Source organism: Gorilla gorilla, chromosome 1 (genome assembly GCF_029281585.2).
Source record: "Gorilla gorilla gorilla isolate KB3781 chromosome 1, NHGRI_mGorGor1-v2.1_pri, whole genome shotgun sequence".
NCBI classification, from domain to species: domain Eukaryota; kingdom Metazoa; phylum Chordata; class Mammalia; order Primates; family Hominidae; genus Gorilla; species Gorilla gorilla.
The window spans coordinates 40,325,310-40,341,063 of NC_073224.2; the positions used below are offsets into that span (position 1 = coordinate 40,325,310).

At 38.3% G+C, this 15,754-nt stretch overlaps 1 protein-coding gene across 19 annotated transcripts in view; it reads right to left on the reverse strand.

Annotated features, from left to right (window-relative positions):
• The window catches only part of CDC42BPA (CDC42 binding protein kinase alpha), a 323,893-nt gene that overhangs the window by 272,193 nt on the left and 35,946 nt on the right, over positions 1–15,754 (reverse strand). The gene's annotated exons all lie outside the window — the stretch shown is intronic.

The window sequence follows — 15,754 nt, forward strand, 5'->3', positions numbered from 1 at the left end:
AGCCAGAGAGCCAACCCTGGGATTGCCTGCCTCAAGACTTATTTAGTAATAAATGTTCTTGTGTTTTCGATCACTGTTAGTTGTATTGTTATGGCCAAGCAAATCCTCTTAAAAAATACTAAGCATGAAGTCAAAATATAATTCTATCCAGTGAAAGATAATCTTACCTGGAAATTTTGCCAAGTTTATCACTAGTCTATAACTTATCTCTGCATCTGTAAATTGAAACTACACGTGTTTGTGGCACTTTTTCTCAATTAGGCTATCAGAATAGGACTCATAATCTTCAGATTAACTCCATTTAACAAGCTTGACATTTTATGTTTTGCATACCAACTTGTCCAAGACACACAACAAACTATGAAGATAGGTAGCATTACTAGCTTCATTTTTAATGAGAAAAGAAAATAATTTAAGTTATGTGACCTAAATAGTCCATTTATTTACGTTTTTAAACGAATTTCTGACAATTTTGTTGGCCCTTAAATACTCAAATAAATGAAGGAACTGGGATTTACAACCAGACCATCTAGCATACAGTCTTTAGCACGAGATCAGAAAGAGCAGGAAAACATTGGTTTAAAGTTGTTGGGGAAGGCATAAAGAAGTAAAACTTTAAATGTCTATAGAAGGATATTACAAGATTACGAAAGAAAAGTTAGTCACTCTAATATATCACAAAAAGTTTGGTCCTACTAAGAAAATGCTTAATTTATGCATTTTTATAACCAAATAGATTTTGTTTCTATAAGCTCCTTCAGCCAAGAATTTGCATTTAGTGTTGAATGATAATTTATGAATGAAATCCCTAATATATCCAATTTAGTTCTAATCTGTTACTAAAATACATAACAGAATACATAATTCTACAAAATAAAATCACTTTAGGAATCCAGTGATCTCTTAAAGCTTAGATAAGATCATCTACTAGAAGACCTGTGAGAGGGGAAGGAATAGTATTACTATATTTTAATGTTTTAGGAATGTTTGCTAGCCCTTAAGCATTTAAAAAATGTACAACCTAATCTATATCATGTCATGTATGCAACTCACATAGATGTTATCAGATAAAAGGTGATAGATGCCTGCTAATGAATATCTATACCCATCAGACAGGTGATTTTCCAGGTGTATTAGTCTGTTTTCACACTTCTATAAAGATACTACCTGAGACTGGGTAATTTATAAACAAAAGAGGTTTAATTGACTTACAGTTCCACATGGCTGGGGAGGCTTCAGAAAATTTACAATCATGGCAGAAGGTGAAAAGGGAAGCAAGCACCTTCTTCACAAGGCAGCAGGAGAGCAAGCAAGGGCAATGCCACTTTTAAAACCATCAAATCTTGTGAGAACTCCCTATCACAAAACAGCATGGGGGAAATTGGCCCCATGATCCAATCACCTCCCACCAGGTCCCTCCCTCAATACGAGGGGGTAACAATTCGAAATGAGATTCGGGTGGGGACACAGACCTAAACCATATCACCAGACAAAAGACATGGCAGAAAGAATCTTGGACCATTCCTACTAGTAGCACGTATTTATTGTACACCTACCATGTCCCAGGCACTGGAGCTAGTACCATTACTTAATCAAGTATTTTAAAATGGCAAAATTGTAGATAAAATGTAATCTCTGAAAAGTAACATTTTTTTTAAGTTCGCCTTAAAAGAAAGCCTAATGTGGTATCTGATTGAAGTTAACAACTATTTCTGAAGTTCAGGTGCAAAAGGAAATGCAGAATAATCATGAAAAATGTTTAAAACACAGTTGTTTTTATTGGAACACAGCCCCATCCATTTGTTTATGTATTGTTTTCGTTTGCTTTCACGACATAAGGGCTGAGTTGAATAGCTGGCACAGAGACGGTGCAGCTCACAAAGCCAAAGTATTTATTGTAGCCTTTACAGAAAAAGTTTGCCAATTCTGTATTAGTCGGTTTCTTTTCCAATACCAGACTCTATTTTTACTATAATTTATTAGTTTTGATATCTGGTAGGAAAAGACACACGCCCCCACCAGGGTGTACATAAATAAAATAAAATATTGTGATATGGGGAGGAGACAGACATACCCATTAATACACATTTATATGTGTATTTTGTATGTGTATGTATATATGTATACTTTTTTCTGTATATATATAGTGTATATATGTGTATATATAGTATGTGTATATATACAGTATGTGTATATATATAGTGTGTGTTTTTTGTGTGTGTGTATATATATATATACACACACACACACACATATATATATATATACACACACACTTTTTTTTTTTTAAAGACAGGGTCTTGCTCTGTCATTCAGGCTGCAGTGTACTGGCGTGATCCCGGTTCACTGCAGCCTCAACCTCCTGGGCTGAAACAATCCTCCCACCTCAGCCTCCCAAGTAGCTGCGACTACAGGCACATGCTACTACGCCTGGGTAATTTTTGTATTTTTTGTAGAGACAGGGTTTTGCCATGTTGCCCAGGCTGGTCTCAAACTCCTGGGCTCAAGCAATCCATCTACCTTGGCCTCCCAAAGTGCTGGGATTACAGGCATGAGCCACTGGGCTCAGACCATATTCATATTTTTATTTAAAAAAAAAGTCTGGTATTAGAAAAGAGACTAATTCAGGGGTTGGCAAACCTTTTCTATAAAGGCCACAGTAAATATTGCAGGCTTTGTGAGCTCTTTAGTCTCTGTGCCAACTATTCAACTCAGCCCTTGCATAATCAAAACAAAAACAGTATGTAAACAAATAGGTGGGGCTATGTTCCAATAAATCTGTATTTACAAAAACAAGGCAGTAAGCCAGATTTGTCTTGTGTGTCAGTCTGCTGACTCCTGAACCAATAGAACAATGAAGCAGAAATGGGCTCAGATATAGGTATTTTAAATGAGTGGGAGAAAGATGAACTATTTGGAAAAAAACTTTAATCCATAGTTCACACGACTCAAAAAATAATGCCATAATTAGAGAAACAATTTTTTAAAATCTACAGTAATACTAGGAAAATATAATGGAGCATATTCACATAACATTGAAATGGAAAAAGCTGTTTTAGCAACACAGAGCCTTATAGCCAGAAGTATTAATAATAAAAAGAAGATTTATCTATATGAAAACTTAAGTCTCCTGTAAGGTAAAAGATAACACAAACAAAGTTTAAGAAAAATAAAACAACATTGGAAAAATATATTTGTAACAAATATTTACATAACAAAAAATTAACACATAGAACATACAGATTTTACAAATCACTAAGAGAAATATTAATATTAGAAAAATAGGCACTGGCAATTCAAAACAAAAGAAAACCATATGGAAAACGTCTAACATCTGGAAGTAAATCAGAGATTTTTATACTAATGTAACAAGTATCAATTACTGACCATGGGATAGGCAAAAAAAGACTGATAATACTCTGTTCCTAGGAAACAAGGACTCTCATATCCCAATGTTAGAAGTTTAAACAGGTATCCTTTGAGGGGGAAGAAATATTATATTGCAGTAACTAAATATTTTAAATGTACATTCCTTTTGCCCAAAAACTCCACTTCTGAGCATATGTATAAGCCCTGAAATACTGTATGTTAGAATGAAAAACTGGAAACTACCTAGGAAATATCGAAATGGTATATAAATTATGGGATATCCATGCCACGAAACACTATACCCACATATATCCATACCATGAAACATATGCAGCAAATAAAATGAAGTAGACCTACATGAATTAATAGAAACATCTCTAATGCATACTGTTAAATGAAAAAAGCAGTCACATAAACAATGTTAATTATGCTGTGTATGTAAATTAATGAAAAAGTTGTACACATTTATGCACATAAATACTTAAGTAAATGCAGAGGAAGAGGGTCTAAAAGGATATATGTCAAACAATTAAGCAAAGAATCAGAAGTAATTTCTGTGCAAAAGAATGGAAATAAGGAATAGGAAAGACGGCACCTCCACTTTTATTTCTGAAAGCAGAGAACCACCTGATTAAAAATATGGCATCTGGGGTCAGACAAACCTGAGTTCAAGTCTAGATGCCTGTCACTTAACTACATGAACTCATACTAGTTACTTATTTCTTCTAAACCTCACTTGTAAAATGGTGATAATAGTAGAACCTAAGTCATGAGTTGTTTGAATTTTATTTTGTGGAAAAAATACATAACATAAAATATGCCATTTTAACTATTGTTAAGTGTACATCAGTAGCTTTAGTTACATTCATAATGTTGTACAAACATTAGGATCGCTATTTCTACAACTTCATCACCCCACACAGAACTCTGTAAACATTAAGCAATAATTCCCCATCCCCTCCCCGACCCACCACCACATCCCATGCCTGGTAACCACTAATCTACATTCTGTCTCTACGGAATTTGCCTATTCTATATACTGAGTATAAGCAGAATCATGTATGTCTGGCTTATGTCACTAGGCATGTTTTCAAGGTTCAGTGATGTTGCACAGCATGTGTCAGAAATTCATTCTTCTTATGACTAAATAATACTCCACTGTATGCTTATGCTACAGTCATTTTCTCCAACTACAAGTTAATGAAGACTTGGGGTGTTTACATTTTTTGGCTATTGTGAGTGGCTATTACATGCCAGTGCTATGAACACTGGCATGTAAGTACCTGTTTGAGTCCCTCAATGGGTTAAAAATGGGTTTTTAATTAAATAAGAATATATAATACTTAATGTGATATCTGGTGCATAAAATGGCTCAATAAATGTTAATTATACTGTTTTTTAAATAAACATATATTCGTGTACAACTTGTGTATTTTCTTTTAAATAATTATGACTAAATCAGAGCAAGATCTAATGGTGAGCTAATGACACAGCTAAAGAAAGTACGTGGCCAGGAGGCAGATATTATCAGTAGAGAAAATCTGTGAGTGAGAAATTTAGGTAGCAGTCTTTTGTGCACAGTAGAGGAATATGTTAAACACTGGGCAAAAATATTAATCCACTTGGCACATCATTCCTATCATGCTATCAGAACTTAAATTCACTAAGTAGCTATCCTTATTCCAGTTTCATTCTTCAAGTAAACATCTGATAAAATTTTTCCCGTAGGAAAAAAAAAAGCAGTGGGGAGAACGATACAAATGACTCTGATGGCTGATAGATATATTCTTTATTGGAAATTCCTAACTGGCATTCTAGTTCATCTACTTTGCCTCCTATAAATAAGACTACTGAATATACTTGTATCTCTGATTCTGATCAATAAGGCTGAAATTAAGAGCTTAGTAAATTCACCCAAAAAAGTCTTCATTATTCATTTAACTCTTCATGTATTTAACTCTTTACTGAGCATCTATTCAATACCAGATATTGTATTAGAAATGGGAAACATTCTGGGTAGTTACCTACTCAATCTTCCCATGGCAACAATCTCATTACATGCCTTCTTTCAAGCATCCTCAGTTATTACACCACCAATAATGTATAAATCAACAACTGGTTCACCATAAATTTTACATAATAGCTTCCTAGAAGATAAATTACAAAGAAAGAAAAAATAAATATAGGTACTAAGTAAATGTATTTCTATCCAGCTGGTAAGAACATTATTATAATGTTTAACTCTTTCATATGTTTAAAATATGACAAAAGTGAAAAGCAAAGTTTGGCCACTTTGTTTATCTTTTTAAAAGTTCTTCCAAATTAGATTTTAGAAAAAGAAAGAGAATGTAAAGATAATTTTAAGGTCACCTATAAGAATAAATGTAGGAGAAAAGCCAAGAAAACACTTAAAAAGAAATATTAAGGTCCTTACCCTACTGCTCTTAAAGTGTGTTCTAAAATTATCAGTTCAAATATAGACAATCTAAAAAATAACCTACATATACCACAGATATATCAGAATTGGATATTTTTATGTTCTTTGGATGGGGAAGAAGTTTTCTAATCAGAATGCCAAAAGAAAAACCCCAAAGGAAAAGATTTAACTAAATAAAATATACAGTTTTATTATGTACTGAAGTTTTATTTTTAAAAATACTCTAAGTTAAAAAGAAAAAATACAAATGGGGGAAATATATGTAATCTATGATGGTCAGAGGGTTGCTATCCCTAAAATTCAAGGAGTTCTTACAATATAGTAAGAAAAAAAAGAACACTATAATAGAAAATTGGGCAAATGTGTAAGGTGTTTTTGATTTTAGATTTGGGATCTCACTATGTTGCCCAGGCTGGTGTCAAACTCCTGGTCTCAAGTGACCCTCTGCCTCAGCCTCCCTAATAGCTAGTATTACAGATGTGAGCTACTGCTCCTGGCCCTGTAATTTCAAAAATAAATTATAAGTTGATTTTTTAAAACATATTTTTAAAGTCATAAACCAAGAGTATAATGAACAGAATAATTATTTTTTTTAATGAAGTATATCAAGTAATTGAGAGATCTGGTTTCAGAGTCAGAAAAAGTTGACTGCAAAACCTGGCTCTATCATTAAAGAAGTTACTTAACCTATATAATTCTCCATTTCTTTGCAGAGACTAAACTATTTACTAACTCAAAGGTATTGGCAAGATAAGTATTTTATACATAAGTGAGATAAAAACTTCAAAGAGGGGTTGGGCACGGTGGCTCACGCCTGTAATCCCAGCACTTTGGGAGGCCAAGGTGGGTGGATCACCTAAGGTGAGATCAGGAGTTTGAGACCAGCCTGGCAAACATGGTGAAACCCCATCTCTACCAAAAATACAAAAATTAGCCAGGCATGGTGGCGCATGCCTGTAATCTCAGCTACTCGGGAGGTTGAGGCAGGAGAACTGCTTGAACCCGGGAGGCAGAGGTTGCAGTGAGTTGAGATTGCACCACTGCACTCCAGCCTGGGTGACAGAATGAGACTCTGTCTCAAAAAAAAGGCCGGGCATGGTGGCTCACGCCTCCAAGGCAGGCAGATCACCTGAGGATCGGGAATTCGAGACCAGCCTGACAACATGGAGAAACCCCATCTCTACTAAAAAAGTACAAAATTAGCCGGGCGTGGTGGCGCATGCCTGTAATCCCAGACACTCAGGAGGCTGAGGTTGCGGTGAGCCAAGATGGCACCACCGCACTCCAGCCTGGGCGACAAGAACAAAACTCTGTCTCAAAAAAAAAAATACCACCACCACCACCACCAACAAAACAACTTTAAAGAGGCAAGACCTGGCTGTAAGATGACTGATAAAAATAGGGAGGAGTTCAACTTATAAGGAAAAGAATGATGCCAGTGGAGACTTCAGAAGAATATTTTAACCTGCTAAAATATGTGGGTGGGAGTGAGACAGGTAGCACATGTGATCTGTCCATGGTCCTGAACCTCCATGAAATGTTAGGACAATAGTTCATTCTAACTGTGAAATACTGATGACACTTCCTCAAAGTTCCCTAGGAATTCTCAGATAAGCACCAAAGGAAAAGAATGGAAGAAACAAGGAAAAGAAAAAAACAACCCAAAGCTCTTGGAACAGCTTAGCCAATGAGAGATGACAGGTTTGGGATTGGGAGGTGGTGGTGGGGGGAGGTGTTTCCTGGTTTGATAGTTTTCAAATATTCGTATACACCAAAAAAAAAAAAAAAAAAAGGAAGAATATTTCCCCCACCCTGTAAATTTGAGAGAAACAGTCTTACAGAAAGACTATGGAATTACATATATTTGGGTTTGCAGCAATTCCGTAGTATATATCTCCTAAAATGGCTGATAAAAGTCAACAATATACAGTTCATGAATAGGGGAGTAGAGAGGCAAGGAGTGAAGGAAAGGAACCCCCCAGTGGCCACATCTCCACAAAAATTCTCCACCTTCCACACCTTATAATAGCTATGATCCAAAAGTAGGCACCTGACCCAAACTACTCCAATCAGATTCTCTTTTTCTAAATTAAAAGAAACAGAGACTAGAAGTCACAGGAGAGGATCCTTAGGAAGAGCATAAAAGAAAGTGATTACTTTCATAACTTAAATGTGGAAATTTCAACTGGGCAGTCTCAAACTGAAGACAAATGAAGTGTTATGTCTTCCAAACAACTAGAGGGGAAAATTAAATCTGGCAAATATACTGAATTAATCTAAAAGACAGTGAGAACATATGGAAAAATAAATGTAGAAAAAGCTTTTTAAATGGTAGAAATATATCCAAATAAATCTGTATTTATAATAAATCTAAATGGCCTCCCTGCTCCATTAAAATACAAAGATTTCACACCACAGGAGAAAAATCCAGTTACATGCTGTTTCCAAAAACTATCCAAACACAAGAATACAGAAAGAATGAAAATAAAAGTATGGACAAAGAAAAACCAGGTAAATAATATCCAAATAAAGGTATATTATTTATATTAATATGAAGAGAAAGGGGAAACTTTAAGGCAAAAAGCTTCACTACAGATAATGACTGTCATTAGAAAAAGGTGCAATTCATCAGGAAAACACAGAAATTCTACACTTTATATACCTAACTGACCTGGCCTCAATGTATAAAATGGGCAAAAACTGACAAGAGTTACACAGAAAAATTGGCAAACTTGCCATTAAGCTAGGTAATTTTAACACCTGTCTCAGTAATTGATAAGTGAAGCATACAAAAGTTTGAACAATCTAAGTAACAAGCTGAATCTAGTAGACACAAATGCAATACAACAACTACAAGAAGAAATACTATTTTGAAAACCATACAGAACATTTTAAAATCTTAAATACTGAAGTATGATACAAATAAAAAATATTTTAAACTAATGGCTCTTTTAAAAAAGCATTGGAAATTAAGACATAACTCTAAACAATTCACAGGTCAAAAATAAAAATTAGAAAGCAGAGGGCATTTAGAATGGAATAATAATAAAAAGACAATATATCAAAACATATGAGATGCAACTAAGGTGGTATTTAGAAATCTAAAGTGTTAATACTTACATTAGAAAACAATAATGCTAAAAATTAACAAGCTAATCATAGAACTTTAAAAGATGGAAAAGAGAAAAGTAAAAGAAATACAGATGAGAGTAGATGTTAATAAAATTAAAACAACTATTAAATAGAGAAAATCAACATTACCAAAAATTCACAAGATTGATAAACCTCTAAAAGGAGTGCTGAAAAAAAGACAGATGACACAAATAAACAATATTAGAAATGAAAAAATGTTCCCCCTCCCCCTCCCCCCCTCCCCAAGGTCTCCCACTTTCCAAGGTCTCCCTCTGATGCCAAGTGGAGGCTGGAGTGTACTGCCGCCATCTCGGCTCACTGCAACCTCCCTGCCTGATTCTCCTGCCTCAGCCTGCCCAGTGCCTGGGATTGCAGGCACGCGCCGCCACGCCTGACTGGTTTTCGTATTTTTTGGTGGAGAAGGGGTTTCCCCATGTTCGCCGGGCTGGTCTCCAGCTCCTAACCGCGAGTGATCTGCCCGCCTGGGCCTCCCGAGGTGCCGGGATTGCAGACGGAGTCTCGATCACCCAGTGCTCAATGTTGCCCAGGCTGGAGTGCAGTGGCCTGATCTCGGCTTGCTACAACCTCCACCTCCCAGCCACCTGCCTTGGCCTCCCAAAGTGCCGAGATGGCAGCCTCTGCCCAGCCGCCACCCCCTCTGGGAAGTGAGGAGCGTCTCTTCCTGGCTGCCCATCGTCTGGGATGTGAGGAGCCCCTCTGCCCGGCCACCCAGTCTGGGAAGTGAGGAGCGCCTCTTCCCGGCCGCCATCACGTCTAGGAAGTGAGGAGCGTCTCTGCCCTGCCGCCCATCGTCTGAGATGTGGGGAGCGCCTCTGCCCCGCCGCCCCGTCTGGGATGTGAGGAGCACCTCTGCCCGGCCGCGACCCCGTCTGGGATCTGAGGAGCGTCTCTGCCCGACCGCCACCCCGTCTGGGAAGTGAGGAGCGTCTCTGCCTGGCCGCCCCCTCTGAGAAGTGAGGAACCCCTCCGCCCGGCAGCCGCCCCGTCTGGGAAGTGAGGAGCGTCTCCGCCAGGCAGCTGCCCAGTCTGGGAGGGAGGTGGGGGGCAGCCCCCACTTGGCCAGCCGCCCCGTTTGGGAGGTGGGGGGCAGCCCCTTCCCGGCAGCCACCCCGTCCGGGAGGTGGGGGGCGCCTCTCCCCGGCCACTGCCCCGTCTGGGAGGTGTGCCCAACAGCTCCTTGAGAGCGGGCCATGATGACGATGGCGGTTTTGTCGAATAGAAAGGGGGGAAATGTGGGGAAAGGAAAGAGAGATCAGATTGTTGCTGTGTCTGTGTAGAAAGAAGTGGACATAGGAGACTCCATTTTGTTCTGTACTAAGAAAAATTCTTCTGCCTTGGGATGCTGTTAATCCATAACCTTACCCCCAACCCTGTGCTCTCTGAAACATGTGCTGTGTCCACTCAGGGTTAAATGGATTAAGGGCAGTGCAAGATGTGCTTTGTTAAACAGATGCTTGAAGGCAGCATGCTCGTTAAGAGTCATCACCACTCCCTAATCTCAAGTACCCAGGGACACAAACACTGCGGAAGGCCGCAGGGTCCCCTGCCTAGGAAAACCAGAGACCCTTGTTCACATGTTTATCTGCTGACCTTCCCTCCACTATCGTCCTATGACCCTGCCAAATCCCCCTCTCCGAGAAACACCCAAGAATGATCAATAAATACTAAAAAAAAAAAAAGAAAAAAAATGTGTACAATTATGGACATTAAGAGAGTAAACAGAAAAACAATCATTGTGAAAAAATGTACGCCAATAAACTTTAAAATTAAAAGTGGGCAAATTCCTAGAAAAACTCAACTTGCCAAATGACCAACAACAGAGAACTTAAACAATCCTATCTCTAATAAAGAAATTGAATCCATAATTTAAAATCTTTCAAGAAAACTCCAGAATGAGATGGATTTATCATTAAATTTTTCCAAACGTCTCAATATTAAATGTGGAAATGGCACCATTATTTGAGGGACTACATCTCATCCTTTTTTATGAGGACAGCATAATGTTAATACTTAAAACTTACAAGGACAGTATTACCAGACTACAGACTAATCTCTCTGGCAAACATAATCCGAAAAATATCCTAATCAAAGCATTAGTAAATCAAATCCAGAAATACGTTATCCATCACAACCAAGATGAGTTTAATCCAGGAATTTAAAACTGATTTAATATTCAAACTTCAATGTTAATCATCACATAACGGAATTTAAAAACTGAAAAATCATTAAGATCCTCTCAATGCATCCAAACAATTGATAAAATTCTGTAACAGTTTTTACTAAAAATTTAAAATCTCTTAGAAAACTAGGAATAGATATACTGGATAAAACTTCTGTTTGTTTGTTTGTTTTCAGACAGTCTCACTCTGTCGCCCAGGCTGGAGTGCAGTGGCGCAATCTCGGCTCACTGCAAGCTCCACCTCCATGGTTCACATCATTCTCCTGCCTCAGCCTCCCGAGTAGCTAGGACTACAGGCACCCGCCATGACGCCCGGCTAATTTTTTGTATTTTTAGTAGAGACGGGGTTTCACCATATTAGCCAGGATGGTCTCCACCTCCCGACCTCGTGATCCAGCCACCTGGGCCTTCCTAAGTGCTGGGATTACAGGCGTGAGCCACCGCACCCAGCCACTCTTAGTAGTTTTTAACTTAACTTCTAAGCCAATATTGCCAGAGAAAAGATTCAAACTAGGCCACTAAGACTGACTTTAGAGCCCAGGCTTTCTTCACTACACTACAGCAGTGGTTGTGAAATTTTTCTGTTGTTGTTACACTGTCTCTACAAAGCTTTTGAAAAGCAATGTACTGCCTTGAACACTTTTAAATTACAACTCAAATGTTTAATTATAGGTTTAAATGGATGCAGATGGTGTAATTTCTAACCTATTTCAGATTGCATATGTGCTTTAAATAGAATTCTATCAAAACCTGGAATTTATGAAAATTTATGGAAAATGTCCACCACATAATCTAATTGGCAAAGCCAGTCCTCACTGTCAAAATCACAAAAGTAAGACTTGTTCTCTAACACTCAACTGAGACTTGAAGGGAATACTAGGAAGTTAAGGTAGAACCCCAGTATTCTGGGATTCCAAAACAGCCTTTAAAATTCCCTTTTGTTTCTTGCATGGGATCAAGTTATTGGGATTAGTACTACAAAATATTGACCTTGTTCAATTTAGTACTTCAATTAGTATTAAACTTTGCTGAGAAGTAAACCATACTCCAAATTGTATATCCCTAATTGCATTTTGGGGTCCTAGGTCATGAGTTCTTAAAAAGAATAGTAGTACTTGAAATAACATATATTATTATAATTACAATCAACTTTAGCTCATCAGGGTAAATTAAAGAGGAGCATGACAGGCAAACATATTTATATTTGACTTATTTATTTTTGTACTTTATTTTGAAAATCAGTATGTCTGACATTCTTGGAATTTTTAGCACTGTTAAGGCATTAAGTGATTTAAATTTAAATTAGCCCAATATGAAGATGTGATTTTAGAGAAGCAGAAGTTACATTCTTTTCTTCAGGCTTAAAACCAATAACATCACCATTCAGACTTAACTGGGCAAGTTGTGGTCCTAGCCTTTTTTTTTTTTAAGCTTACTGTCTTGTAATTTTTTTTATTTAATGAAGTGTTTTGTGCAGAAGGTATTTCCTGAAGGTTAAATTAGGATGGAAGACAGATCCGTAGTTCTCTCTTCCATTACATCTTTCTTTTGGTCTTCATGGATGTGAGGATCCTGCTGCCTTGATGGCATTAGTTGGAAACCTCTGTTCTCCTAACTCCATCAACTCTTCATTAGCTCAATTTTGAGATAATGAAAAATTGACCGGAAATTTAAAATTCAAACTACTATCTTTAAATAAATTCTGGTCTCTTTTGAAGATGTATTCTAAAAGAAAGGAAATAAGTTACAGTGATGGAGGTACTGCTTTCATAAAACAGTTTTTTCAGTATTTTGATAATTTCTATACTAATTTTAATAATAGAAAACTTAGTAGATTGCTACTGTTTTATATCCTAAAGTTAAAATAGCATGGAAATATCTGTAAAGGTCTGACCATACCAGAAAATTAAAGTTGAGATATTTAACTATCATTTTCTTACTTCGCATATTAAAGTAATATAATTTATATTATAAATTAAGTGGTTTAATTCTTTGTAATTCCAAAAGATATATTTAACTGAAGGCTTTATATTTGGAGACATTACTTTTATTTAATTAAATATGCTGCCTTATCACCCCAGAAATTTGTCAGCAATTTAAGCCTCTTTGTGGAGATACAGTTTTTTGCAGACTTGAAAATAATTTGATTCACACACACACAAAATTTAACATACTGTAGTAAGGCCGGGAACGGTGGCTCACACTTGTAATCCCAGCACTTTGGGAGGCCAAAGTGGGCAGATCACTTGAGGTTAGGAGTTCAAGATCAGCCTGGCCAACATGGTGAAACCCTATCTCTAATAAAAATACAAAAAATTAGCCGGATGTGGTGGTGTGCGCCTGTAATCCCAGCTACCTGGAAGGCTGAGGCAGGAGAATCACTTGAACCTGGGAGGTGGAGGTTGCAGTGAACCGAGATTGTGCCACTGTACTCCAGCCTGGGCCACAGAGCAAGACTCCATCTCAAAAAAAAGAAAAAAAGATACAAAGTACTGTACTAAATGGAATTAAAACCTTGTATAAAAAAAGACTTATTTTCTATTAGAATAAGTCTGACTTTAATTTTTAATTCAAATGAATGTGTTATTACATAGCCTGGTATCAACCATTTTGCTTCAGAGTTCTCCGAAAGAAGACGGATAAGAATTTTGCCACTGGTTTGTAAGCTAGTGAAATAAAATACCTGCTTCAATACTTTTTATAGAAGCTCTTTTTCTTTTGCCCTCTTTCAAGAGCAACACATTCTCAAACAGTCCCTTTTGTTTTACACCTAAGAGATCTTCACAACACAAGACAGTACCATGGGAACATATGAGATGTGTGAGAAATATGCCTTTATTTTACAAAAATGGGAGATGGTTCATTGTGAAATGGGAGTGGAAAGAAAATCCACAAACTTCAGACTGTTCTCAGATGGATTTTAGAAGACTAGTTAGGAAAGCTAAAGACCTGAAAATTGATTCCCTTAAAACTATATGCATCCGCATATCCCTTGGAAAGTCTTCACGCACCAAGGATACAGATACCACAGTTTGAAGACTATTACACTAAATTATCTCCTGAGCTTTAGTAGATCTTTTAAAAACTAAAATTGCCAATTTATATTTTAACAAAAAAAATCTGATCTTAATTGACTCTCAGGTATAAATGAATGATAAAAACTTAAAAATGGACTGCATTCTGGAAGTTCTGTTTCCTAATAGGGATTGTCTGCAGTATGCAAGAAGGATTGTTTTAGCTGAGACAGAGATCAGTTTCTTAGCCTGCTTCTCTTCTAAGGTAAGCATGCCAAGCCAGGGATCCCAGCACAACAGCTCAGGGGGTCAGAACTGCCTCTCAGGGCCTCTGCCTCTCTGGGATAGACCGGTTGCTACTGGTAGCCAAGACTCCATCAGCAGTTACGCAGTGCCTGTTCCATAGCCCAGATATTGCACCAAGTCAGCTCTCTCTCTCACCACATTCTCCCAAATTCCAATCCTTCACTTCCACAAACACCATGGCCCATGTGAATGTGGAGAATACTGAGCCATGCGAAAACCTAGGCCAAGCCAAACTGAGAAAGTTAGCCTAGCAAAACCCTTTATTGCTGTGGTTTAAAGAAAGAAAAAGGCGTCCTTTTAATCAATCATTAGAACGCTTTCTCGTGATTGGCTGCTCTGGTTTTACACAAAACCAGGTGGGGTGTGAGTAGGTTCATTGCCCTAACCCTCAGAGTCACTTTTTTTCCCCACTCTCACCCCAGACATGCCAGGGAAACTCCAAAGCTCCTCAGAGCACAGCTCCTAAAGGGATTACCAGGCCCAGTTCTCCAACCTGTACAACTGCCAGCCCCATTCCAGGTCCTGTGATTTCAGGCAAGGGCTCTTCTCTTGGATCCCATGGTCCAGTAGACATGAGGCCCTCAAAAGCAGCTGTCCCAGGGCCCCTGGAAGCAGCTCAGAGCCCCCACGCTTGCCAGTCTCCAGCTGGTCAGTCTCCTGTGGCTGGTTCCCCATGCCTGTACTGAGCCAGAGGTAGTGGGACCTGGAGGCCCTGAGCACCAGGCAGCAATTAAGTCTCTGAGAACCCTCCCAACCACCAGCCTGAGTTAAAGCTTTTGCAAGTGCTCCAACTCAGACAATTAAGTTTTAAGACAAAGCATGAGGCTGAGCAGAGGAGTGAGATCAGCACTGCCCAGAGACTCAGGAGTCCTGAACCTCTGCACATGTCCCTTAATAACAAAATGGGAAGGGGAAAACCTACCTGGCTCTGGGTAAAACCAGAGCAGTCAATCAGGAAAAAAGAGTTCTAATAATTAAAAGGAAGAGAAGCCAGGCGTGGTGGCTCACGCCTGTAATCTCAGCACTTTGGGAGGCTGAGGCGGGTGGATCACTTGAGGTCGGGAGTTCGCGACCAGCCTGACCAACATGGAGAAACCCCGTCTCTACTAAAAATACAAAATTAGCCAGGCGTGGTGACACATGCCTGTAATCCCAGCTACTTGGGAGCTGAGGCGGGAGAATCACTTGAACCCGGGAGGCAGAGGCTGTGGTGAGTCGAGATTGCGCCATTGCACTCCAGCCTGGGCAACAAAAGCAAAACTCCGTCTCAAAAAAAAAAAAAAAAAAAAAAGGGAA